Here is a 26,330-nt window from a genome sequence, read left to right as displayed (position 1 = left end):
TCGTCTACTGTCACTGCATATGATTCTCTCAACATTGAAAGAATGGTGGAGGATTATATGAGTGACCGCATCCAAGTAGGCACGTCACACAGTCCGTACTTATACTGGCAGGAAAAAGAGGCAATTTGGAGGCCCTTGCACAAACTGGCTTTATTCTACCTAAGTTGCCCTCCCACAAGTGTGTACTCCGAAAGAGTGTTTAGTGCCGCCGCTCACCTTGTCAGCAATCGGCGTACGAGGTTACATCCAGAAAATGTGGAGAAGATGATGTTCATTAAAATGAATTATAATCAATTCCTCCGCGGAGACATTGACCAGCAGCAATTGCCTCCACAAAGTACACAGGGAGCTGAGATGGTGGATTCCAGTGGGGACGAATTGATAATCTGTGAGGAGGGGGATGTACACGGTGATATATCGGAGGATGATGATGAGGTGGACATCTTGCCTCTGTAGAGCCAGTTTGTGCAAGGAGAGATTAATTGCTTCTTTTTTGGTGGGGGTCCAAACCAACCCGTCATATCAGTCACAGTCGTGTGGCAGACCCTGTCACTGAAATGATGGGTTGGTTAAAGTGTGCATGTCCTGTTTATACAACATAAGGGTGGGTGGGAGGGCCCAAGGACAATTCCATCTTGCACCTCTTTTTTCTTTAATTTTTCTTTGCGTCATGTGCTGTTTGGGGAGGGTTTTTTGGAAGGGACATCCTGCGTGACACTGCAGTGCCACTCCTAGATGGGCCCGGTGTTTGTGTCGGCCACTAGGGTCGCTTATCTTACTCACACAGCTACCTCATTGCGCCTCTTTTTTTCTTTGCGTCATGTGCTGTTTGGGGAGGGTTTTTTGGAAGGGACATCCTGCGTGACACTGCAGTGCCACTCCTAGATGGGCCCGGTGTTTGTGTCGGCCACTAGGGTCGCTTATCTTACTCACACAGTCAGCTACCTCATTGTGCCTCTTTTTTTCTTTGCGTCATGTGCTGTTTGGGGAGGGTTTTTTGGAAGGGACATCCTGCGTGACACTGCAGTGCCACTCCTAGATGGGCCCGGTGTTTGTGTCGGCCACTAGGGTCGCTTATCTTACTCACACAGTCAGCTACCTCATTGCGCCTCTTTTTTTCTTTGCATCATGTGCTGTTTGGGGAGGGTTTTTTGGAAGGGACATCCTGCGTGACACTGCAGTGCCACTCCTAGATGGGCCCGGTGTTTGTGTCGGCCACTAGGGTCGCTTATCTTACTCACACAGTCAGCTACCTCATTGCGCCTCTTTTTTTCTTTGCGTCATGTGCTGTTTGGGGAGGGTTTTTTGGAAGGGACATCCTGCGTGACACTGCAGTGCCACTCCTAGATGGGCCCGGTGTTTGTGTCGGCCACTAGGGTCGCTTATCTTACTCACACAGTCAGCTACCTCATTGCGCCTCATTTTTTCTTTGCGTCATGTGCTGTTTGGGGAGGGTTTTTTGGAAGGGACATCCTGCGTGACACTGCAGTGCCACTCCTAGATGGGCCCGGTGTTTGTGTCGGCCACTAGGGTCGCTTATCTTACTCACACAGTCAGCTACCTCATTGCGCCTCTTTTTTTCTTTGCGTCATGTGCTGTTTGGGGAGGGTTTTTTGGAAGGGACATCCTGCGTGACACTGCAGTGCCACTCCTAGATGGGCCCGGTGTTTGTGTCGGCCACTAGGGTCGCTTATCTTACTCACACAGTCAGCTACCTCATTGCGCCTCTTTTTTTCTTTGCGTCATGTGCTGTTTGGGGAGGGTTTTTTGGAAGGGACATCCTGCGTGACACTGCAGTGCCACTCCTAGATGGGCCCGGTGTTTGTGTCGGCCACTAGGGTCGCCCAGCTTAGTCATCCAGCGACCTAGGTGCAAATTTTAGGACTAAAAATAATATTGTGAGGTGTGAGGTATTCAGAATAGACTGAAAATGAGTGTAAATTATGGTTTTTGAGGTTAATAATACTTTGGGATCAAAATGACCCCCAAATTCTATGATTTAAGCTGTTTTTTAGTGTTTTTTTAAAAAAAACACCCGAATCCAAAACACACCCGAATCCGGCAAAAAAAAATCGGTGAGGTTTTGCCAAAACGCGTTCGAACCCAAAACACGGCCGCGGAACCGAACCCAAAACCAAAACACAAAACCCGAAAAATTTCCGGCGCTCATCTCTAATTATTGGTCCAAATCACTGGAAGAAAATGACAAAATCACTGGAATTAAATGGCAGTAATGTTGGGAATTATATCAAATGGCAGTACCACTGGACATATACGGAAATGTCAGACAGGATGGCACTTAAAAAAATAGTCCCCAAACAGAACATGATGCAAAGAAAAGAGAAAAAGAGGTGCACTGTGGTCGCTGGATGGCTAAGCTAAGCGACACAAACACCTCAATATCACAGGAATTATTCATTCTAATCAATGGTATTATTGGTCCAAATCACTGGAAGAAAATGACAAAATCACAGGAATTATTCGTTCTAATCAATGGTATTATTGGTCCAAATCACTGGAAGAAAAAGGACAAAATCACTGGAATTATTTGGCAAGATCACTGTAATTAATAATTATAAATCACTGATATTAATTGGTAAAATCTCGCTATCGCCTGCCTAGTGAAGTGGAATCCAGACGGGAATTTGTACCGGGGACACGATAACTTCATCAATTGTCTAAATCCCAATGCACTAATGGCGGAAAACGGGTGCACATCTTACTGAGCACTGATTATACTGAAAACTGATGATACTACGGAGAACTGACACTGAGCAGCGAGAACAGCACTGGACTATTGTACTGTAGTATACTGGTCACCACAATGCAGCACTGACACTGAGCACAGATATTAAGCACTGATCAGGATACTAGAAGTGACACGGTGCAGCAAGATAACGCTATGGCCTACTGTACTGTACTACTATATACTGGTGGTCACCACAATGCAGCACTGTACTACTATATACTGGTGGTCACCACAATGCAGCACAGATATTGAGCACTGATTAGGCTACTAGAAGTGACACAGAGCAGCAAGATACAGCAATGGCCTACTGTACTGTACTACTATATACTGGTGGTCACCACAATGCAGCACTGTACTACTATATACAGTACTGGTGGTCACCACAATGCAGCACAGATATTGAGCACTCATCAGGATACTAGAACTGAGTCTGACACGGAGCTGCAAGGTACAGCAATGGCCTACTGTACTGTACTACTATATACTGGTGGTCACCACAATGCAGCACTGTACTACTATATACTGGTCATAACAATGCAGGACAGATATTGAGCACTGATCAGGATACTAGAACTGAGTCTGACACAGAGCTGAAAGATACAGCAATGGCCTACTGTACTGTACTACTATATACTGGTGGTCACCACAATGCAGCACTGTACTACTATATACTGGTCGTAACAATGCAGCACAGATATTGAGCACTGATCAGGATACTAGAACTGAGTCTGACACGGAGCTGCAAGATACAGCAATGGCCTACTGTACTGTACTACTATATACTGGTGGTCACTACAATGCAGCACTGTACTACTATATACTGGTCACAACAATGCAGCACAGATATTAAGCACTAATCAGGATACTAGAACTGAGTCTGACACGGAGCTGCAAGATACAGCAATGGCCTACTGTACTGTACTACTATATACTGGTGGTCACCACAATGCAGCACTGTACTACTATATACTGGTGGTCACTACAATGCAGCACAGATATTGAGCACTAATCAGGATACTAGAACTGAGTCTGACAAGGAGCAGCAAGATACAGAATTGGCCTACTGTACTGTACTACTATATACTGGTGGTCACCACAATGCAGCACTGTACTACTATATACTGGTGGTCACCACAATGCAGCACAGATATTGAGCACTGATCAGGATACTAGAAGTGACAAAGAGCAGCAAGATACAGCAATGGCCTGCTGTACTGTACTACTATATACTGGTGGTCACCACAATGCAGCACTGTACTACTATATACTGGTCACAACAATGCAGCACAGATATTGAGCACTGATCAGGATACTAGAACTGAGTCTGACACAGAGCTGCAAGATACAGCAATGGCCTACTGTACTGTAGTACTATATACTGGTGGTCACCACAATGCAGCACACTGAGCACAGATATTGAGCTTTTCAGGCAGAGAACGTAGCCACGTCCTCTCCGCTCAATCTACAATGCACGAGTGAAAATGGAGGTGACGCGTGGTTTTTTATATGGAATACGAATCTCGCGAGAATCCGACAGCGGGATTATGACGTTCGGCCTCGTTCGGGTTAACCGAGCAAGGCGGGAAGAACCAAGGCTGCCTCGAACCCGTGAAAACCACGTGAAGTTCGGGGAGATTCGGATCTCGACGAACCGAACCCGCTCATCTCTATTATAAACACACTTAATGATAACTACTTAGTTCAACTAATTGAGGAACCTACCAGGTACAATGCAATCTTAGACCTGGTATTAACAAACAATGGGGAATTGGTATCAGATATTATAGTAGGGGAGCCCATAGGTAACAGCGACCACAATATGGTCACATTTAATATAAGTTTTCCAGAACAGTCCTATACTGGCTCAACTAGGACTCTAAACTTTAGCAAAGCCAACTTTGAAAGGATGAGGGAATCTTTAAGGGATATTGAATGGGAAGGTTTGTTTCTAGGAAAAAATACTACAGAGAAATGGGATGTATAAAAATCACTGCTGGCTAAAAATACTCTCAAATTTATTCCTACGAGCAGCAAAAAAAGGATTATAAATCATAAATCGATGTGGCTTAATATAAAGATAAAGGAACTTATTGGCAAGAAAAGTCGAGCATTTAAAAAATACAAATCTGATGGGAATGCGGAATCATTTCAGCACTATAAGGACTGTAACAAAAAATGCAAAAAAGAAATAAGAGCGGCTAAAGTAGAAACTGAAAAACTAGTAGCAAAGGAATGCAAAGCGAATCCCCCAAAAAATCTTTAAATACTTTAATAGCAAGAGATTAAAGAAGGAGAGTATAGGCCCTTTAAAAGACAAGCTGGGAGTCTTAATCAAAAATGCTAATGACATAGCAGACACACTAAATGAGTTTTTTCAACAGTATTTACTAGAGAGGACCCAATTCAGGGACTAACACACAATCTCAATAATGAGAATATCCCACTAATAGGTACTTATTTAAGTGAGGAGGTAGTCTGTGACCGATTAAAACATTTAAAGATTAATAAATCACCGGGGCCCGATGGAATTCACTAGAGATGAGCGGGTTCGGTTTCTTTGAATCCGAACCCGCACGAACTTCACTTTTTTTTCCACGGGTCCGAGCGACTCGGATCTTCCCGCCTTGCTCGGTTAACCCGAGCGCGCCCGAACGTCATCATGACGCTGTCGGATTCTCGCGAGGCTCGGATTCTATTGCGAGACTCGGATTCTATATAAGGAGCCGCGCGTCGCCGCCATTTTCACTCGTGCATTGAGATTGATAGGGAGAGGACGTGTCTGGCGTCCTCTCCATTAGAATAGAGATAGATAGATTAGATAGAGAGAGATTGTGCAGAGTCGCAGACAGAGTTAGTTTACCACAGTCAGTGACCAGTGCAGTTGCTAGTTAACTTTTATTTAATATAATATATCCGTTCAGTTCTCTCTGCTATATCCGTTCTCTGCCTGAAAAAAAAAACGATACACAGCACAGTCAGTCACACAGTGTGACTCAGTCTGTGTGCACTCAGCTCAGCCCAGTGTGCTGCACAGTCATCAATGTATAAATTAAAAGCTTATAATTAATTGTGGGGGAGACTGGGGAGCACTGCAGGTTGTTAGCAGGAGCCAGGAGTACAATTATATTAATTAACAGTGCACACTTTTGCTGCAGGAGTGGTGACCAGTGCCTGACCACCAGTATAGTATTGTTGTATACTACTAATATCTCTTTAAATATCAACCAGTCTATATTAGCAGCAGACACAGTACAGTGCGGTAGTTCACGGCTGTGGCTACCTCTGTGTCGGCACACGGCAGGCAGTCCGTCCGACCAGAATTGTATTATTTATTATTATATACCTACCACCTAACCGTGGTTTTTTTTTCATTCTTTATACCGTCATAGTGTCATCCTAATTGTTACGAGTATACTACTATCTCTTTATCAACCAGTGTACAGTGCGGTAGTTCACGGCTGTGGCTACCTCTGTGTCGGCACACGGCAGGCAGTCCGTCCGACCAGAATTGTATTATTTATTATTATATACCTACCACCTAACCGTGTTTTTTTTTTCATTCTTTATACCGTCATAGTGTCATCCTAATTGTTACGAGTATACTACTATCTCTTTATCAACCAGTGTACAGTGCGGTAGTTCACGGCTGTGGCTACCTCTGTGTCGGCACACGGCAGGCAGTCCGTCCGACCAGAATTGTATTATTTATTATTATATACCTACCACCTAACCGTGGTTTTTTTTTCATTCTTTATACCGTCATAGTGTCATCCTAATTGTTACGAGTATACTACTATCTCTTTATCAACCAGTGTACAGTGCGGTAGTTCACGGCTGTGGCTACCTCTGTGTCGGCACACGGCAGGCAGTCCGTCCGACCAGAATTGTATTATTTATTATTATATACCTACCACCTAACCGTGGTTTTTTTTTCATTCTTTATACCGTCATAGTGTCATCCTAATTGTTACGAGTATACTACTATCTCTTTATCAACCAGTGTACAGTGCGGTAGTTCACGGCTGTGGCTACCTCTGTGTCGGCACACGGCAGGCAGTCCGTCCGACCAGAATTGTATTATTTATTATTATATACCTACCACCTAACCGTGGTTTTTTTTTCATTCTTTATACCGTCATAGTGTCATCCTAATTGTTACGAGTATACTACTATCTCTTTATCAACCAGTGTACAGTGCGGTAGTTCACGGCTGTGGCTACCTCTGTGTCGGCACACGGCAGGCAGTCCGTCCGACCAGAATTGTATTATTTATTATTATATACCTACCACCTAACCGTGGTTTTTTTTTCATTCTTTATACCGTCATAGTGTCATCCTAATTGTTACGAGTATACTACTATCTCTTTATCAACCAGTGTACAGTGCGGTAGTTCACGGCTGTGGCTACCTCTGTGTCGGCACACGGCAGGCAGTCCGTCCGACCAGAATTGTATTATTTATTATTATATACCTACCACCTAACCGTGGTTTTTTTTTCATTCTTTATACCGTCATAGTGTCATCCTAATTGTTACGAGTATACTACTATCTCTTTATCAACCAGTGTACAGTGCGGTAGTTCACGGCTGTGGCTACCTCTGTGTCGGCAGTCGGCAGGCAGTCCGTCCATCCATAATTGTATTATTATTATAATATATACCACCTAACCGTGGTTTTTTTTTCATTCTTTATACCGTCGTCATAGTGTCATACTAGTTGTTACGAGTATACTACTATCTCTTTATCAACCAGTGTACAGTGCGGTAGTTCACGGCTGTGGCTACCTCTGTGTCGGCAGTCGGCAGGCAGTCCGTCCATCCATAATTGTATTATTATTATAATATATACCACCTAACCGTGGTTTTTTTTGCATTCTTTATACCGTCGTCATAGTGTCATACTAGTTGTTACGAGTATACTACTATCTCTTTATCAACCAGTGTACAGTGCGGTAGTTCACGGCTGTGGCTACCTCTGTGTCGGCAGTCGGCAGGCAGTCCGTCCATCCATAATTGTATTATTATTATAATATATACCACCTAACCGTGGTTTTTTTTCCATTCTTTATACCGTCGTCATAGTGTCATACTAGTTGTTACGAGTATACTACTATCTCTTTATCAACCAGTGTACAGTGCGGTAGTTCACGGCTGTGGCTACCTCTGTGTCGGCAGTCGGCAGGCAGTCCGTCCATCCATAATTGTATTATTATTATAATATATACCACCTAACCGTGGTTTTTTTTGCATTCTTTATACCGTCGTCATAGTGTCATACTAGTTGTTACGAGTATACTACTATCTCTTTATCAACCAGTGTACAGTGCGGTAGTTCACGGCTGTGGCTACCTCTGTGTCGGCAGTCGGCAGGCAGTCCGTCCATCCATAATTGTATTATTATTATAATATATACCACCTAACCGTGGTTTTTTTTCCATTCTTTATACCGTCGTCATAGTGTCATACTAGTTGTTACGAGTATACTACTATCTCTTTATCAACCAGTGTACAGTGCGGTAGTTCACGGCTGTGGCTACCTCTGTGTCGGCAGTCGGCAGGCAGTCCGTCCATCCATAATTGTATTATTATTATAATATATACCACCTAACCGTGGTTTTTTTATACCACCTAACCGTGGCAGTCCGTCCATAATTGTATACTAGTAAACTATCCAATCCATCCATCTCCATTGTTTACCTGAGGTGCCTTTTAGTTCTGCCTATAAAATATGGAGAACAAAAAAGTTGAGGTTCCAAAATTAGGGAAAGATCAAGATCCACTTCCACCTCGTGCTGAAGCTGCTGCCACTAGTCATGGCCGAGACGATGAAATGCCAGCAACGTCGTCTGCCAAGGCCGATGCCCAATGTCATAGTACAGAGCATGTCAAATCCAAAACACCAAATATCAGAAAAAAAAGGACTCCAAAACCTAAAATAAAATTGTCGGAGGAGAAGCGTAAACTTGCCAATATGCCATTTACCACACGGAGTGGCAAGGAACGGCTGAGGCCCTGGCCTATGTTCATGGCTAGTGGTTCAGCTTCACATGAGGATGGAAGCACTCAGCCTCTCGCTAGAAAACTGAAAAGACTCAAGCTGGCAAAAGCACCGCAAAGAACTGTGCGTTCTTTGAAATCCCAAATCCACAAGGAGAGTCCAATTGTGTCGTTTGCGATGCCTGACCTTCCCAACACTGGACGTGAAGAGCATGCGCCTTCCACTATTTGCATGCCCCCTGCAAGTGCTGGAAGGAGCACCCGCAGTCCAGTTCCTGATAGTCAGATTGAAGATGTCAGTGTTGAAGTACACCAGGATGAGGAGGATATGGGTGTTGCTGGCGCTGGGGAGGAAATTGACCAGGAGGATTCTGATGGTGAGGTGGTTTGTTTAAGTCAGGCACCCGGGGAGACACCTGTTGTCCGTGGGAGGAATATGGCCGTTGACATGCCAGGTGAAAATACCAAAAAAATCAGCTCTTCGGTGTGGAGGTATTTCACCAGAAATGCGGACAACAGGTGTCAAGCCGTGTGTTCCCTTTGTCAAGCTGTAATAAGTAGGGGTAAGGACGTTAACCACCTCGGAACATCCTCCCTTATACGTCACCTGCAGCGCATTCATAATAAGTCAGTGACAAGTTCAAAAACTTTGGGTGACAGCGGAAGCAGTCCACTGACCAGTAAATCCCTTCCTCTTGTAACCAAGCTCACGCAAACCACCCCACCAACTCCCTCAGTGTCAATTTCCTCCTTCCCCAGGAATGCCAATAGTCCTGCAGGCCATGTCACTGGCAAGTCTGACGAGTCCTTTCCTGCCTGGGATTCCTCCGATGCATCCTTGCGTGTAACGCCTACTGCTGCTGGCGCTGCTGTTGTTGCCGCTGGGAGTCGATGGTCATCCCAGAGGGGAAGTCGTAAGCCCACTTGTACTACTTCCAGTAAGCAATTGACTGTTCAACAGTCCTTTGCGAGGAAGATGAAATATCACAGCAGTCATCCTACTGCAAAGCGGATAACTGAGTCCTTGACAACTATGTTGGTGTTAGACGTGCGTCCGGTATCCGCCGTTAGTTCACAGGGAACTAGACAATTTATTGAGGCAGTGTGCCCCCGTTACCAAATACCATCTAGGTTCCACTTCTCTAGGCAGGCGATACCGAGAATGTACACGGACGTCAGAAAAAGACTCACCAGTGTCCTAAAAAATGCAGTTGTACCCAATGTCCACTTAACCACGGACATGTGGACAAGTGGAGCAGGGCAGGGTCAGGACTATATGACTGTGACAGCCCACTGGGTAGATGTATGGACTCCCGCCGCAAGAACAGCAGCGGCGGCACCAGTAGCAGCATCTCGCAAACGCCAACTCTTTCCTAGGCAGGCTACGCTTTGTATCACCGCTTTCCAGAATACGCACACAGCTGAAAACCTCTTACGGCAACTGAGGAAGATCATCGCGGAATGGCTTACCCCAATTGGACTCTCCTGTGGATTTGTGGCATCGGACAACGCCAGCAATATTGTGTGTGCATTAAATATGGGCAAATTCCAGCACGTCCCATGTTTTGCACATACCTTGAATTTGGTGGTGCAGAATTTTTTAAAAAACGACAGGGGCGTGCAAGAGATGCTGTCGGTGGCCAGAAAAATTGCGGGACACTTTCGGCGTACAGGCACCACGTACAGAAGACTGGAGCACCACCAAAAACTACTGAACCTGCCCTGCCATCATCTGAAGCAAGAAGTGGTAACGAGGTGGAATTCAACCCTCTATATGCTTCAGAGGTTGGAGGAGCAGCAAAAGGCCATTCAAGCCTATACAATTGAGCACGATATAGGAGATGGAATGCACCTGTCTCAAGTGCAGTGGAGAATGATTTCAACGTTGTGCAAGGTTCTGATGCCCTTTGAACTTGCCACACGTGAAGTCAGTTCAGACACTGCCAGCCTGAGTCAGGTCATTCCCCTCATCAGGCTTTTGCAGAAGAAGCTGGAGGCATTGAAGAAGGAGCTAACACGGAGCGATTCCGCTAGGCATGTGGGACTTGTGGATGCAGCCCTTAATTCGCTTAACAAGGATTCACGGGTGGTCAATCTGTTGAAATCAGAGCACTACATTTTGGCCACCGTGCTCGATCCTAGATTTAAAGCCTACCTTGGATCTCTCTTTCCGGCAGACACAGGTCTGCTGGGGTTGAAAGACCTGCTGGTGACAAAATTGTCAAGTCAAGCGGAACGCGACCTGTCAACATCTCCTCCTTCACATTCTCCCGCAACTGGGGGTGCGAGGAAAAGGCTCAGAATTCCGAGCCCACCCGCTGGCGGTGATGCAGGGCAGTCTGGAGCGACTGCTGATGCTGACATCTGGTCCGGACTGAAGGACCTGACAACGATTACGGACATGTCGTCTACTGTCACTGCATATGATTCTCTCAACATTGATAGAATGGTGGAGGATTATATGAGTGACCGCATCCAAGTAGGCACGTCACACAGTCCGTACTTATACTGGCAGGAAAAAGAGGCAATTTGGAGGCCCTTGCACAAACTGGCTTTATTCTACCTAAGTTGCCCTCCCACAAGTGTGTACTCCGAAAGAGTGTTTAGTGCCGCCGCTCACCTTGTCAGCAATCGGCGTACGAGGTTACATCCAGAAAATGTGGAGAAGATGATGTTCATTAAAATGAATTATAATCAATTCCTCCGCGGAGACATTGACCAGCAGCAATTGCCTCCACAAAGTACACAGGGAGCTGAGATGGTGGATTCCAGTGGGGACGAATTGATAATCTGTGAGGAGGGGGATGTACACGGTGATATATCGGAGGGTGAAGATGAGGTGGACATCTTGCCTCTGTAGAGCCAGTTTGTGCAAGGAGAGATTAATTGCTTCTTTTTTGGGGGGGGTCCAAACCAACCCGTCATATCAGTCACAGTCGTGTGGCAGACCCTGTCACTGAAATGATGGGTTGGTTAAAGTGTGCATGTCCTGTTTTGTTTATACAACATAAGGGTGGGTGGGAGGGCCCAAGGATAATTCCATCTTGCACCTCTTTTTTCTTTTCTTTTTCTTTGCATCATGTGCTGATTGGGGAGGGTTTTTTGGAAGGGACATCCTGCGTGACACTGCAGTGCCACTCCTAGATGGGCCCGGTGTTTGTGTCGGCCACTAGGGTCGCTAATCTTACTCACACAGCTACCTCATTGCGCCTCTTTTTTTCTTTGCGTCATGTGCTGTTTGGGGAGGGTTTTTTGGAAGGGACATCCTGCGTGACACTGCAGTGCCACTCCTAGATGTGCCCGGTGTTTGTGTCGGCCACTAGGGTCGCTAATCTTACTCACACAGTCAGCTACCTCATTGCGCCTCTTTTTTTCTTTGCGTCATGTGCTGTTTGGGGAGGGTTTTTTGGAAGGGCCATCCTGCGTGACACTGCAGTGCCACTCCTAGATGGGCCCGGTGTTTGTGTCGGCCACTAGGGTCGCTAATCTTACTCACACAGCTACCTCATTGCGCCTCTTTTTTTCTTTGCGTCATGTGCTGTTTGGGGAGGGTTTTTTGGAAGGGCCATCCTGCGTGACACTGCAGTGCCACTCCTAGATGGGCCCGGTGTTTGTGTCGGCCACTAGGGTCGCTAATCTTACTCACACAGCTACCTCATTGCGCCTCTTTTTTTCTTTGCGTCATGTGCTGTTTGGGGAGGGTTTTTTGGAAGGGACATCCTGCGTGACACTGCAGTGCCACTCCTAGATGGGCCCAGTGTTTGTGTCGGCCACTAGGGTCGCTTATCTTACTCACACAGCGACCTCGGTGCAAATTTTAGGACTAAAAATAATATTGTGAGGTGTGATGTGTTCAGAATAGGCTGAAAATGAGTGTAAATTATGTTTTTTGAGGTTAATAATACTTTGGGATCAAAATTACCCCCAAATTCTATGATTTAAGCTGTTTTTTAGGGTTTTTTGAAAAAAACACCCGAATCCAAAACACACCCGAATCCGACAAAAATAATTCGGTGAGGTTTTGCCAAAACGCGTTCGAACCCAAAACACGGCCGCGGAACCGAACCCAAAACCAAAACACAAAACCCGAAAAATTTCAGGCGCTCATCTCTAGAATTCACCCAAGGGTTCTAATGGAGCTTCACTCTGAAGTTGCAAAACCCCTATTTATGATCTTTAAGGATTCAGTTATGTCAGGTATGGTTAGCAGAAGTAGTGCTTATATTCAAAAAGGGAGGTTAAGCTGAACTGGGTAATTATAGACCAGTTAGTCTTACATCTATAGTGGGGAAAATACTGGATGGTATTCTAAGGGATAGTATGCAGAAGTTCCTTGAAGCCAATAAGGTCATTAAAAGGAATCAAAATGGATTTGTGAAGGACAGATCCTGTCAAACCAACTTACTTGGTTTTTATGAAACCGTAAGTGCAAACCTCGATCAGGGTAAAGAGGTAGATATAATCTTCTTAGACTTTGCCAAAGCTTTCAACAGAGTACCACACATGCGACTTATCTACAAGCTACAAGAAATAGGGCTAGGAAGCGCAATATGCACTTGTGTCAAAAATTGGTTAGATAATAGGGAGCAGCGCGTTGTGGTTAACGGATCTCTTTCAAATTGGACTGAAGTGTTAAGTGGTGTGCCACAAGGCTCGGTATTAGGACCGCTATTGTTCAACATTTTCATTAACGACCTAACAGAAGGTCTAGATAGCATAGAGAGCATGGTGTCAACTTTTGCAGATGATACCAAATTGTGTAAGGCTATAAATACAGAGGAGGATGCTGAGTCTCTTCAGAATGACTTCGTTAAATTAGAAGCATGGGCAGCCAAATGGAGAATATGTTTCAACACAGACAAGTGTAAGGTAATGCACTGTGGTAGCAGGAACAAAAATAACACCTACATACTGAATGGGGTAAAATTAGGGGATACTGTACTGGAAAAGGACTTAGGTGTTCTCATAGATAACAAGCTAGGCAGCAGTACCCAAAGTAGGATTGCAGCAAAGAAGGCTAATAAGATATTAGCATGCATAAAATGGAGAATTGATGCAAAGGACGAGGGTGTTATACTCCCGTTATATAAATCACTGGTGAGGCCACGCCTTGAATACTGTATACAATTCTGGGCACCCTACTACAAAAAGGATATCCTGGAGCTAGAAAAGGTTCAGAGGCAGGCGACCAAACTAATTAAGGGCATGGAGACGCTGGAATACGAGGAAAGGCTTGAAAGACTAGGCATGTTTTCATTGGAAAAGAGGAGACTAAGAGGGGACATGATCAACATCTACAAATATATAAGGGGACAATACACAGAGCTTGCGCGGGACCTGTTTTTGGTTAGATCAACACAGAGGACTCATGGACACTCGCTCAGGTTAGAGGAGAGGAGATTCCGCACAATATGGCGTAAAGGCTTTTTCACGGTAAGGACAATACGTTTATGGAATTCAATGCCTGAGGGAATTGTAATGTCGGACTCTGTCAACACCTTTAAGAATGGGTTAGATAAATTCCTAATGGATAAGGATATTCAGGGTTATGGTGCATAGTCATGCACTATAGTTACTCTAAAAAAGGGATATAATGCAACGGCAGACCTCAGCATCAGTCAAAAAATTTGTTATATAAAATAATTCTGCATAGGAGACCACAAATAGGTTGAACTCGATGGACAATTGTCTTTTTTCAACCTTAGATACTATGTAACATACATAATGTAAAACCGTTAAAACTATCTCAAAGCTTCAAATTCCTAGCAAATGCTCATACATCAGTTAGAATACATATTAGCTTATCTGAGAATCAGCATCCAGCCGAAACGTTTCATCCAGGTGGAACAATGTCCTCTACTCTAGACTTCCTCAGGAGAAATGACAGGCCTAGTGCCAGGTAGGGTTTATATGGACTAATAATCAACATAATTAATGATTCAAAGATGGCCGACACAGGATATCCTGTAATGTGAATAAGGTGTATACTTGATGTGCACCGGAAATTTTTCGGGTTTTGTGTTTTGGTTTTGGGTTCGGTTCCGCGGCCGTGTTTTGGGTTCGACCGCGTTTTGGCAAAACCTCACCGAATTTTTTTTGTCGGATTCGGGTGTGTTTTGGATTAGGGTGTTTTTTTCAAAAAACCCTAAAAAACAGCTTAAATCATAGAATTTGGGGGTCATTTTGATCCCAAAGTATTATTAACCTCAAAAACCATAATTTACACTCATTTTCAGTCTATTCTGAATACCTCACACCTCACAATATTATTTTTAGTCCTAAAATTTGCACCTAGGTCGCTGGATGACTAAGCTAAGCGACCCTAGTGGCCGACACAAACACCGGGCCCATCTAGGAGTGGCACTGCAGTGTCACGCAGGATGTCCCTTCCAAAAAACCCTCCCCAAACAGCACATGACGCAAAGAAAAAAAGAGGCGCAATGAGGTAGCTGTGTGAGTAAGATAAGCGACCCTAGTGGCCGACACAAACACCGGGCCCATCTAGGAGTGGCACTGCAGTGTCACGCAGGATGGCCCTTCCAAAAAACATTCCACAAACAGCACATGACGCAAAGAAAAATTAAAGAAAAAAGAGGTGCAAGATGGAATTGTCCTTGGGCCCTCCCACCCACCCTTATGTTGTATAAACAGGACATGCACACTTTAACCAACCCATCATTTCAGTGACAGGGTCTGCCACACGACTGTGACTGAAATGACGGGTTGGTTTGGACCCCCACCAAAAAAGAAGCAATGAATCTCTCCTTGCACAAACTGGCTCTACAGAGGCAAGATGTCCACCTCATCATCATCCTCCGATATATCACCGTGTACATCCCCCTCCTCACAGATTATCAATTCGTCCCCACTGGAATCCACCATCTCAGCTCCCTGTGTACTTTGTGGAGGCAATTGCTGCTGGTCAATGTCTCCACGGAGGAATTGATTATAATTCATTTTAATGAACATCATCTTCTCCACATTTTCTGGATGTAACCTCGTACGCCGATTGCTGACAAGGTGAGCGGCGGCACTAAACACTCTTTCGGAGTACACACTTGTGGGAGGGCAACTTAGGTAGAATAAAGCCAGTTTGTGCAAGGGCCTCCAAATTGCCTCTTTTTCCTGCCAGTATAAGTACGGACTGTGTGACGTGCCTACTTGGATGCGGTCACTCATATAATCCTCCACCATTCTTTCAATGGTGAGAGAATCATATGCAGTGACAGTAGACGACATGTCCGTAATCGTTGTCAGGTCCTTCAGTCCGGACCAGATGTCAGCATCAGCAGTCGCTCCAGACTGCCCTGCATCACCGCCAGCGGGTGGGCTCGGAATTCTGAGCCTTTTCCTCGCACCCCCAGTTGCGGGAGAATGTGAAGGAGGAGATGTTGACAGGTCGCGTTCCGCTTGACTTGACAATTTTCTCACCAGCAGGTCTTTCAACCCCAGCAGACTTGTGTCTGCCGGAAAGAGAGATCCAAGGTAGGCTTTAAATCTAGAATCGAGCACGGTGGCCAAAATGTAGTGCTCTGATTTCAACAGATTGACCACCCGTGAATCCTTGTTAAGCGAATTAAGGGCTCCATCCACAAGTCCCACATGCCTAGCGGAATCGCTCCGTGTTAGCTCCTCCTTCAATGTCTCCAGCTTCTTCTGCAAAAGCCTGATGAGGGGAATGACCTGACTCAGGCTGGCAGTGTCTGAACTGACTTCACGTGTGGCAAGTTCAAAGGGCATCAGAACCTTGCACAACGTTGAAATCATTCTCCACTGCACTTGAGACAGGTGCATTCCACCTCCTATATCGTGCTCAATTGTATAGGCTTGAATGGCCTTTTGCTGCTCCTCCAACCTCTGAAGCATATAGAGGGTTGAATTCCACCTCGTTACCACTTCTTGCTTCAGATGATGGCAGGGCAGGTTCAGTAGTTTTTGGTGGTGCTCCAGTCTTCTGTACGTGGTGCCTGTACGCCGAAAGTGTCCCGCAATTCTTCTGGCCACCGACAGCATCTCTTGCACGCCCCTGTCGTTTTTTAAAAAATTCTGCACCACCAAATTCAAGGTATGTGCAAAACATGGGACGTGCTGGAATTTGCCCATATTTAATGCACACACAATATTGCTGGCGTTGTCCGATGCCACAAATCCACAGGAGAGTCCAATTGGGGTAAGCCATTCCGCGATGATCTTCCTCAGTTGCCGTAAGAGGTTTTCAGCTGTGTGCGTATTCTGGAAAGCGGTGATACAAAGCGTAGCCTGCCTAGGAAAGAGTTGGCGTTTGCGAGATGCTGCTACTGGTGCCGCCGCTGCTGTTCTTGCGGCGGGAGTCCATACATCTACCCAGTGTGCTGTCACAGTCATATAGTCCTGACCCTGCCCTGCTCCACTTGTCCACATGTCCGTGGTTAAGTGGACATTGGGTACAGCTGCATTTTTTAGGACACTGGTGAGTCTTTTTCTGAGGTCTGTGTACATTTTCGGTATCGCCTGCCTAGAGAAGTGGAACCTAGATGGTATTTGGTAACGGGGGCACACTACCTCAAGAAATTGTCTAGTTCCCTGTGAACTAACGGCGGATACCGGACACACGTCTAACACCAACATAGTTGTCAAGGCCTCAGTTATCCGCTTTGCAGCAGGATGACTGCTGTGATATTTCATCTTCCTCGCAAAGGACTGTTGGACAGTCAATTGCTTACTGGAAGTAGTTCAAGTGGTCTTCCGACTTCCCCTCTGGGATGACCATCGATTCCCAGCAGCAACAACAGCAGCGCCAGCAGCAGTAGGCGTTACACGCAAGGATGCATCGGAGGAATCCCAGGCAGGAGAGGACTCGTCAGAATTGCCAGTGACATGGCCTGCAGGACTATTGGCATTCCTGGGGAAGGAGGAAATTGACACTGAGGGAGTTGGTGGGGTGGTTTGCGTGAGCTTGGTTACAAGAGGAAGGGATTTACTGGTCAGTGGACTGCTTCCGCTGTCACCCAAAGTTTTTGAACTTGTCACTGACTTATTATGAATGCGCTGCAGGTGACGTATAAGGGAGGATGTTCCGAGGTGGTTAACGTCCTTACCCCTACTTATTACAGCTTGACAAAGGCAACACACGGCTTGACACCTGTTGTCCGCATTTCTGTTGAAATACCTCCACACTGAAGAGCTGATTTTTTTTGGTATTTTCACCAGGCATGTCAACGGCCATATTCCTCCCACGGACAACAGGTGTCTCCCCGGGTGCCTGACTTAAACAAACCACCTCACCATCAGAATCCTCCTGGTCAATTTCCTCCCCAGCGCCAGCAACACCCATATCCTCCTCATCCTGGTGTACTTCAACACTGACATCTTCAATCTGACTATCAGGAACTGGACTGCGGGTGCTCCTTCCAGCACTTGCAGGGGGCGTGCAAATGGTGGAAGGCGCATGCTCTTCACGTCCAGTGTTGGGAAGGTCAGGCATCGCAACCGACACAATTGGACTCTCCTTGTGGATTTGGGATTTCGAAGAACGCACAGTTCTTTGCGGTGCTTTTGCCAGCTTGAGTCTTTTCAGTTTTCTAGCGAGAGGCTGAGTGCTTCCATCCTCATGTGAAGCTGAACCACTAGCCATGAACATAGGCCAGGGCCTCAGCCGTTCCTTGCCACTCCGTGTGGTAAATGGCATATTGGCAAGTTTACGCTTCTCCTCCGACAATTTTATTTTAGGTTTTGGAGTCCTTTTTTTACTGATATTTGGTGTTTTGGATTTGACATGCTCTGTACTATGACATTGGGCATCGGCCTTGGCAGACGACGTTGCTGGCATTTCATCGTCTCGGCCATGACTAGTGGCAGCAGCTTCAGCACGAGGTGGAAGTGGATCTTGATCTTTCCCTAATTTTGGAACCTCAACATTTTTGTTCTCCATATTTTAATAGGCACAACTAAAAGGCACCTCAGGTAAACAATGGAGATGGATGGATACTAGTATACTTATGGATGGACTGCCGAGTGCCGACACAGAGGTAGCTACAGCCGTGGACTACCGTACTGTGTCTGCTGCTAATATAGACTGGATGATAATGAGATGAAATCAATATATATATGTATGTATATATAATATCACTAGTACTGCAGCCGGACAGGTAGATAATATATTTATTAGGTAATGATGAGTGATGACGGACCTGCTGGACACTGTCAGCTCAGCAGCATCGCAGACTGCTACAGTAAGCTACTATACTATAGTAGTATGTATAAAGAAGAAAGAGAAAAAAAACACGGGTAGGTGGTATACAATTATGGATGGACTGCCGAGTGCCGACACAGAGGTAGCTACAGCCGTGGACTACCGTACTGTGTCTGCTGCTAATATAGACTGGATGATAATGAGATGAAATCAATATATATATGTATGTATATATAATATCACTAGTACTGCAGCCGGACAGGTAGATAATATATTTATTAGGTAATGATGACTGATGACGGACCTGCTGGACACTGTCAGCTCAGCAGCACCGCAGACTGCTACAGTAAGCTACTATACTATAGTAGTATGTACAAAGAAGAAAGAAAAAAAAAACCACGGGTTGGTGGTATACAATTATGGATGGACTGCCGAGTGCCGACACAGAGGTAGCTACAGCCGTGGACTAACGTACTGTGTCTGCTGCTAATATAGACTGGATGATTGATAATGAGATGAAATCAATATATATATGTATGTATATATAATATCACTAGTACTGCAGCCGGACAGGTAGATAATATATTTATTAGGTAATGATGACTGATGACGGACCTGCTGGACACTGTCAGCTCAGCAGCACCGCAGACTGCTACAGTAAGCTACTATACTATAGTAGTATGTACAAAGAAGAAAGAAAAAAAAAACCAAGGGTAGGTGGTATACAATTATGGATGGACTGCCGAGTGCCGACACAGAGGTAGCTACAGCCGTGGACTAACGTACTGTGTCTGCTGCTAATATAGACTGGATGATTGATAATGAGATGAAATCAATATATATATGTATGTATATATAATATCACTAGTACTGCAGCCGGACAGGTAGATAATATATTTATTAGGTAATGATGACTGATGACGGACCTGCTGGACACTGTCAGCTCAGCAGCACCGCAGACTGCTACAGTAAGCTACTATACTATAGTAGTATGTACAAAGAAGAAAGAAGAAAAAAACCCACGGGTAGGTGGTATACAATTATGGATGGACTGCCGAGTGCCGACACAGAGGTAGCTACAGCCGTGGACTAACGTACTGTGTCTGCTGCTAATATAGACTGGATGATTGATAATGAGATGAAATCAATATATATATGTATGTATATATAATATCACTAGTACTGCAGCCGGACAGGTAGATAATATATTTATTAGGTAATGATGACTGATGACGGACCTGCTGGACACTGTCAGCTCAGCAGCACCGCAGACTGCTACAGTAAGCTACTATACTATAGTAGTATGTACAAAGAAGAAAGAAAAGAAAAAAACCACGGGTAGGTGGTATACAATTATGGATGGACTGCCGAGTGCCGACACAGAGGTAGCTACAGCCGTGGACTAACGTACTGTGTCTGCTGCTAATATAGAGTCTAGACTGGATGATAAATTATTGATAATGAGATGAAATCAATATAATATCACTAGTACTGCAGCCGGACAGGTACTATATATATTTATTATGTAATGACTGATGACGGACCTGCTGGACACTGTCAGGTCAGCAGCACCGCAGACTGCTACAGTAAGCTACTATAGTAGTATGTATAAAGAAGAATGAAAAAAAAAAAACCACGGGTAGGTGGTATACAATATTATATATATATATATATATTATAAACAATTATATATATATATATATATTAAACTGGTGGTGATTGATTATTAAACTGGTGGTCAGGTCACGTTGCAACTTGCAACTAGTACTCCGAGTCCTAAGCAGACACTCACAAAATATATTATTATACTGGTGGTCAGTGTGGTCACAACAATGGCAGTGTGGCACTGACTCTTGCAGCAAAAGTGTGCACTGTACGTTATATGTACTCCTGAGTCCTGCTCTCAGACTCTAACTGCTCCCCACTGTCAGTGTCTCCCCCACAAGTCAGATAATTAATACAATACACAGTCACACTATCTAATCTATATCACTTCAGCAAGTAGTATAGTAGTATAGTAGTACTCCTCCTAATAGTAATAATGCTCCCCAAAATACTGTGTCTCTCTCGTCTCTACTGTGTGTGTGTGTCTCTCTTCTCTAAACGGAGAGGACGCCAGCCACGTCCTCTCCCTATGACTCTCAATACACGTGTGAAAATGGCGGCGACGCGCGGCTCCTTATATAGAATCCGAGTCTCGCGAGAATCCGACAGCGGGATGATGACGTTCGGGCGCGCTCGGGTTAACCGAGCAAGGCGGGAAGATCCGAGTCGCTCGGACCCGTGAAGAAAAAACTGAAGTTCGGGCGGGTTCGGATTCAGAGGAACCGAACCCGCTCATCACTAGTATACTACCACATGATAAAGTTCTAAAGCAGTTTCTTGGCACTGCCCTCAAACTTTACAGGACTACAACTGTGTTCCTATTAGCACATTTTCACCTGACTGGTGTTTTTCAATAAAGATTATAGTATTAAAACTTGTTTGTTTCACTAATGAGCATGTAGCAGCATTTACCAGAAGCGGAAGTGACACTCCGCTTCTATTGAAATATAGAATACAGAATCAACCAAAAGTGTGGCCGTCGGACCGGAAATGACCTGCCGGGGGGCCAACTGCGCATGCTCTTAAACTTTACCAACTGTCAGGCACTTTGCGGCAACTTCTGCATGCAGGCCAATCTAGTACCGGCGATAGCGACACGCGAGGCCGCACATCGCTATCCATGTAGAGCATACACACAGAGAGATCCGTGCTTAATTTCTAAGCAATCTAGTCAGATTTGTACATGCTCAATTGCTTGGCAAATGAGACACCTAGGGTCTACATTATGTACCTCTGTGAAATGCAGAAGGACCGTATGATTCATGACTTTATGTTTAATCCCCCTAATATGCTCTTGTACTCTAATCTTGAGAGCTCTCATCATTTTTCCTACATAAATAAGATTACAAGGACACCGTAAAGTGTAAATCACTGAACATGTATTACAGTTCATATGGCTATGTAGAATAATACAAATAAGATATATCTAATATATTCTTTGTGTTTTTCATATATTTTATACAGGATAGTCAAAACTCTGGTTAATACATTGGAGCAGAACAATTCTGCAGATATACTTTGCGCTGTGTCTGCATATACTATACCTGACAGCTGGGGAGGTTTCTCTGCCTGCCTTCCAGCTTTCGGTGTCAGGCTGCAGCTGCTGCACACACTGCTGTGTCCGGCAACCAACATGAGAAGGGGCCAGCAGTTCCAGATGGGAGCCACCATAAGGAGGGTATAGAACTCTGCTGCACACCCAGATTATGATGCTGGAACCTGCCCTAGGAAGCCCCTCTCACAGACAGGTTCCCCCCTCAGGCCCCACCCACCCCACCAGATCAGCTTTCCTTCTCAAGCTCTGCAGTAGCCCCGCCCCCAACTCTTCTTTTCTTCTCATTCTCCCTGGTCCCTGCTTCCACTGACACCGCACAGAATGAAGAAAGATGGACCTGAACATGTATTGTAACAGTCAGCTGCAGAGCACAACACAGAGGTTCTACATGCCCCCAGCGTCTCTCCCTCTATCTCCCTTTCCTCTGCTGTCTCCCTGACTATCTCCCTCTCCCCTGCAGTCCCTCTCACTATCTCCCCTGCAGTCTCTCTCACTATCTCACCTGCAGTCTCTCTCACTATCTCCCCTGAAGCCTATCTCCCTACAGTAAATCGCCTGTGGTCTCTCTCACTATCTACCCTGTGGTCTCTCTCGCTATCTTCCCTGTGGTCTCTCCCATTATCTCCCCTGCAGTCTCTCTGTCTCCCCTGAAGTTTCTCACACTATCTCCCCTATGGTCTCTCTCACTATCTCCTCTGTGGTCTCTCACTATTTCCCTCTCCCTTGCAGTCTCCATCACTATCATCCCTGCAGTCTCTCTCACTGTTTCCCTCTCCCCTGTGGTCTCTCTAACTATCTCGCCTGTGCTCTCTCTCTCACTATCTCCATCTCCCCTGTGGTCTCTCTCACTATTTCCATCTCCCCTGTGGGCTCTCTCACTATTTCCCTGTGGTCTCTCCCATTATCTCCCCTGCACTCTCTCTAACTGTCTCCCCTAAAGTCTCTCTCACTATCTCCTCTGCAGTCTCTCTTACTATCTCCCCTGAAGCCTTTCTCACTATCTCCCCCTCCCCTGTAGTCTATCACTATCTCCCCTGTAGTCTCTCACTATCTCCTCTGAAGTCTCTCTCACTATCTCCCCTGTAGTCTCTCTCACTATCTCCCTCTCCCATGCGGTGTCTCTCACTATCATACCTGAAGTCTCACTGTCTCCCTCTCCACTGTGGTCTCCCTCACTATCTCCCCTGTGGTCTCTCTCACTATATCCATCTCCCCTGTGGTCTCTCTCACTATCTCCCCTGCGGTCTCTCTCACTATCTCCCCTGCGGTCTCTCTCACTATCTCCTCTGCACTCTCTTTCACTATCTCCCTGCCCCCTGCGGTCCCTCTCACTATCGCCGGGGGAACCCTCTGCAGGCTAACTATGTAAGTGTTGCCCATAGCTGTGGGGAATGGTAGCTGCAGGGAACAATTTCCAGAAATTGGTAAATCTGGCAGCATCACATTCCCCAGAAAAAACCTATGGGGATGTGGCTGCCAGCGGGATTGGGATTGAAGTGATTTGTAGTTTCAGATGCAAATATTGAAGGATAAATGGGCCCCTATATCCCTTTCCAAGGCTGTCTCCCTATCTCCCTTTCCCCTGCAGTCTCTCAATATTTCAATTTCCCCACAGTTTCTCCCACTGTCCCCTTTTTCCCTGCAGTCTCTATCAGTCCAGGGCCCCTTGCTTGTGTTTGCCGCCCAGACTGAAAGTTGCCAGCCATCCCCTGCACACACATACTGTGCACACATACAAATATACACATGCATACCCGGGGTCTGGCTGGGAGAAGACAGGAAGCCAGGTCCTCCGAACATTCTATGCAGAGCCAAGAGCTCCCTGCATTAGCTGTGATCATGGTAGCGCTTGCAGTTTGTAGTGAGACGGAGACCATTCCATCTCTGGGGAAAAAAAACATGCGTACACCACTGGACCCAAGAGCATAAGTTATTTGTTTATTGGCAGGGGCCCTATGAGGTGACAGAGGCAGTTGACCCTTTGAACTATAAGGTCCAGCATGCCAGGAGGAGGAAGGAAAAGCAGATACAGTATATCATGTTACTCTTTTAAAGCCATAGCATGATGAGGATTCAGTACCAGAGTTGTTGAGTACAGTAGTGGAAAAGTTCTTGATTACCATAGAACCTACCTTGTCCACAGAGCTAAAGTGGCAGGTGGAAGAGATGGTGTGAAGAAAAAAGGACATGTTCTCTTCCCTACCAGGATGCACGACTTTGATTGAACATGTTATTGTTATGCTTCATGGGGAAGTAGTAAAACAAAAGCTCTAAAGGATCCCTGGTGCTAGGCAAACTAAAGTCAGAAGGGAGGTGGAGAGCATGGTCCAATTTGGGGGTAATTGAGGAGCCTACCAATGAGTGGTCTAGCCTGATTGTGCTGGTTACAAATCCCAATGGCAGATTAAGGTTCTGCAATGACTTTATAAACTTAAACAGCATATCTCAGTTTGATGCCTATCCAATACCATTGGTGGATGAACTGGTGGAAAGTTTGACTGGCAGCAAATATTTAGCCACCCTTGATCTCACAAAGGGCTGCTGGCAGATTCCTATTATCCCCACAGCCAGGGAAAGACAGTTTTTTCTACCCCTGAAGGCCTTTTCTGGTACAAGGTCCTACCCTTTGATTTGCATGGGGTGCTGACCATTTTTCAAAGGGTGATGATGAGCAAAGTACTGAAACCACATACTGTCTATGTGGCAGCCTAGCTAGGCAATATAGTTATACACTCTCATGACTGGGAATCACATCTTCCTTAAGCTGAGGCTGTAATGGCCTCATTGAGATCTGCATGGCTAACCCTGAGAAGTGGCACTAAGAGAAGCTAAGTATTTGGGTTATATAGTTGGACAGGGTCAGTTGAAACCTCAAATAGGAAAAGTTGAGGCAGTTAAAAATTGGCCAAAGCCTAAGACCAAGTCATAGTTGAGAAACTTCCTAGGCTTGGTAGGTTACTATAGGTGGTTTATCAGTCACTTTGCAATTAGAGCTGCCCACTTAATGGACATGTCAAAAAAAAAAAACCACTGACCTGATCGACTTGAGTGGACCAGCCTTGCTGAAATAGCATGGACAAATCTTTGTCCGGCTCTTTGTACCTCTCCAGTCCTACAGGCACCCAATTTTGCCTTCAGATTCTTTCTCCAGACAGACGCCTCTGATGTTGGCTTAGGCATGGTACTGCCCCAGGAAAGCAAGGGGTTAGTAGAGCACCCAGTGTTGTACATAAGCAGGAAATTGTTTTGGACAGAACAAAAATATGCTACGGTAGAGAAGGAGTGTCTGGCCATAGAGGCACATTTGTATTATTTGCGGGGGGGAAGCAATTCTCCTTAATAATGGAGAATGCGCTTTTACAATGGAAGCAGAGAAAATGGAATGTGAATGTTAAAGTTATATATGGGAAGCAGTTGACTTCCCGACAGACGGGATCCTGGCGCTCAAAATACCGATGCTGTAATACCATCCGCAGCAGGAACACCGGTGTCTAAATCCCAACAGGACTTGGGATCCTGGCATCTAAATGGCATCTGTATTCGACAGAATACAGGTGGTCAAAGCGGAGGGATTCACCTCCCAAGCTCGGTCCATCAGTACTGGGGCACCCCAGGGTTGTGTCCTCTCACACCTGCTCTTCTCTATGTACACTAATTACTATTCATCTGAGTCCCAGTCGGTTAAAATCATTAAATTCGCAGACGACACCACCGTCATCAGCCTCATAAAAGAAGGGGACGAATCAGACTACAGATGGGAAGTGGATCGGTTGGCCCGTTGGTGCAGCTGTAACAACCTGGAGCTCAACCCACTTAAAACTAGAGATGAGCGGGTTCGGTTTCTCTGAAACCGAACCCGCACGAACTTCATGTTTTTTTCACGGGTCCGAGCAGACTCGGATCCTCCCGCCTTGCTCGGTTAACCCGAGCGCGCCCGAACGTCATCATGACGCTGTCGGATTCTCGCGAGACTCGGATTCTATATAAGGAGCCGCGCGTCGCCGCCATTTTCACACGTGCATTGAGATTGATAGGGAGAGGACGTGGCTGGCGTCCTCTCCATTAGAAATTAGATTAGAAGAGAGAGAGAGATTGTGCAGAGTCAGACAGAGTTTACCACAGTGACCAGTGCAGTTGTTGTTAGTTAACTTTTATTTATTTTAATATAATATATCCGTTCTCTGCTATATCCGTTCTCTGCCTGAAAAAAAACGATACACAGCAGCAGCCAGTCACACAGTGTGACTCAGTCTG

Source organism: Pseudophryne corroboree, chromosome 6 (assembly GCF_028390025.1).
Source record: "Pseudophryne corroboree isolate aPseCor3 chromosome 6, aPseCor3.hap2, whole genome shotgun sequence".
NCBI classification, from domain to species: domain Eukaryota; kingdom Metazoa; phylum Chordata; class Amphibia; order Anura; family Myobatrachidae; genus Pseudophryne; species Pseudophryne corroboree.
Note: the sequence above shows the minus strand (reverse complement) of the source record.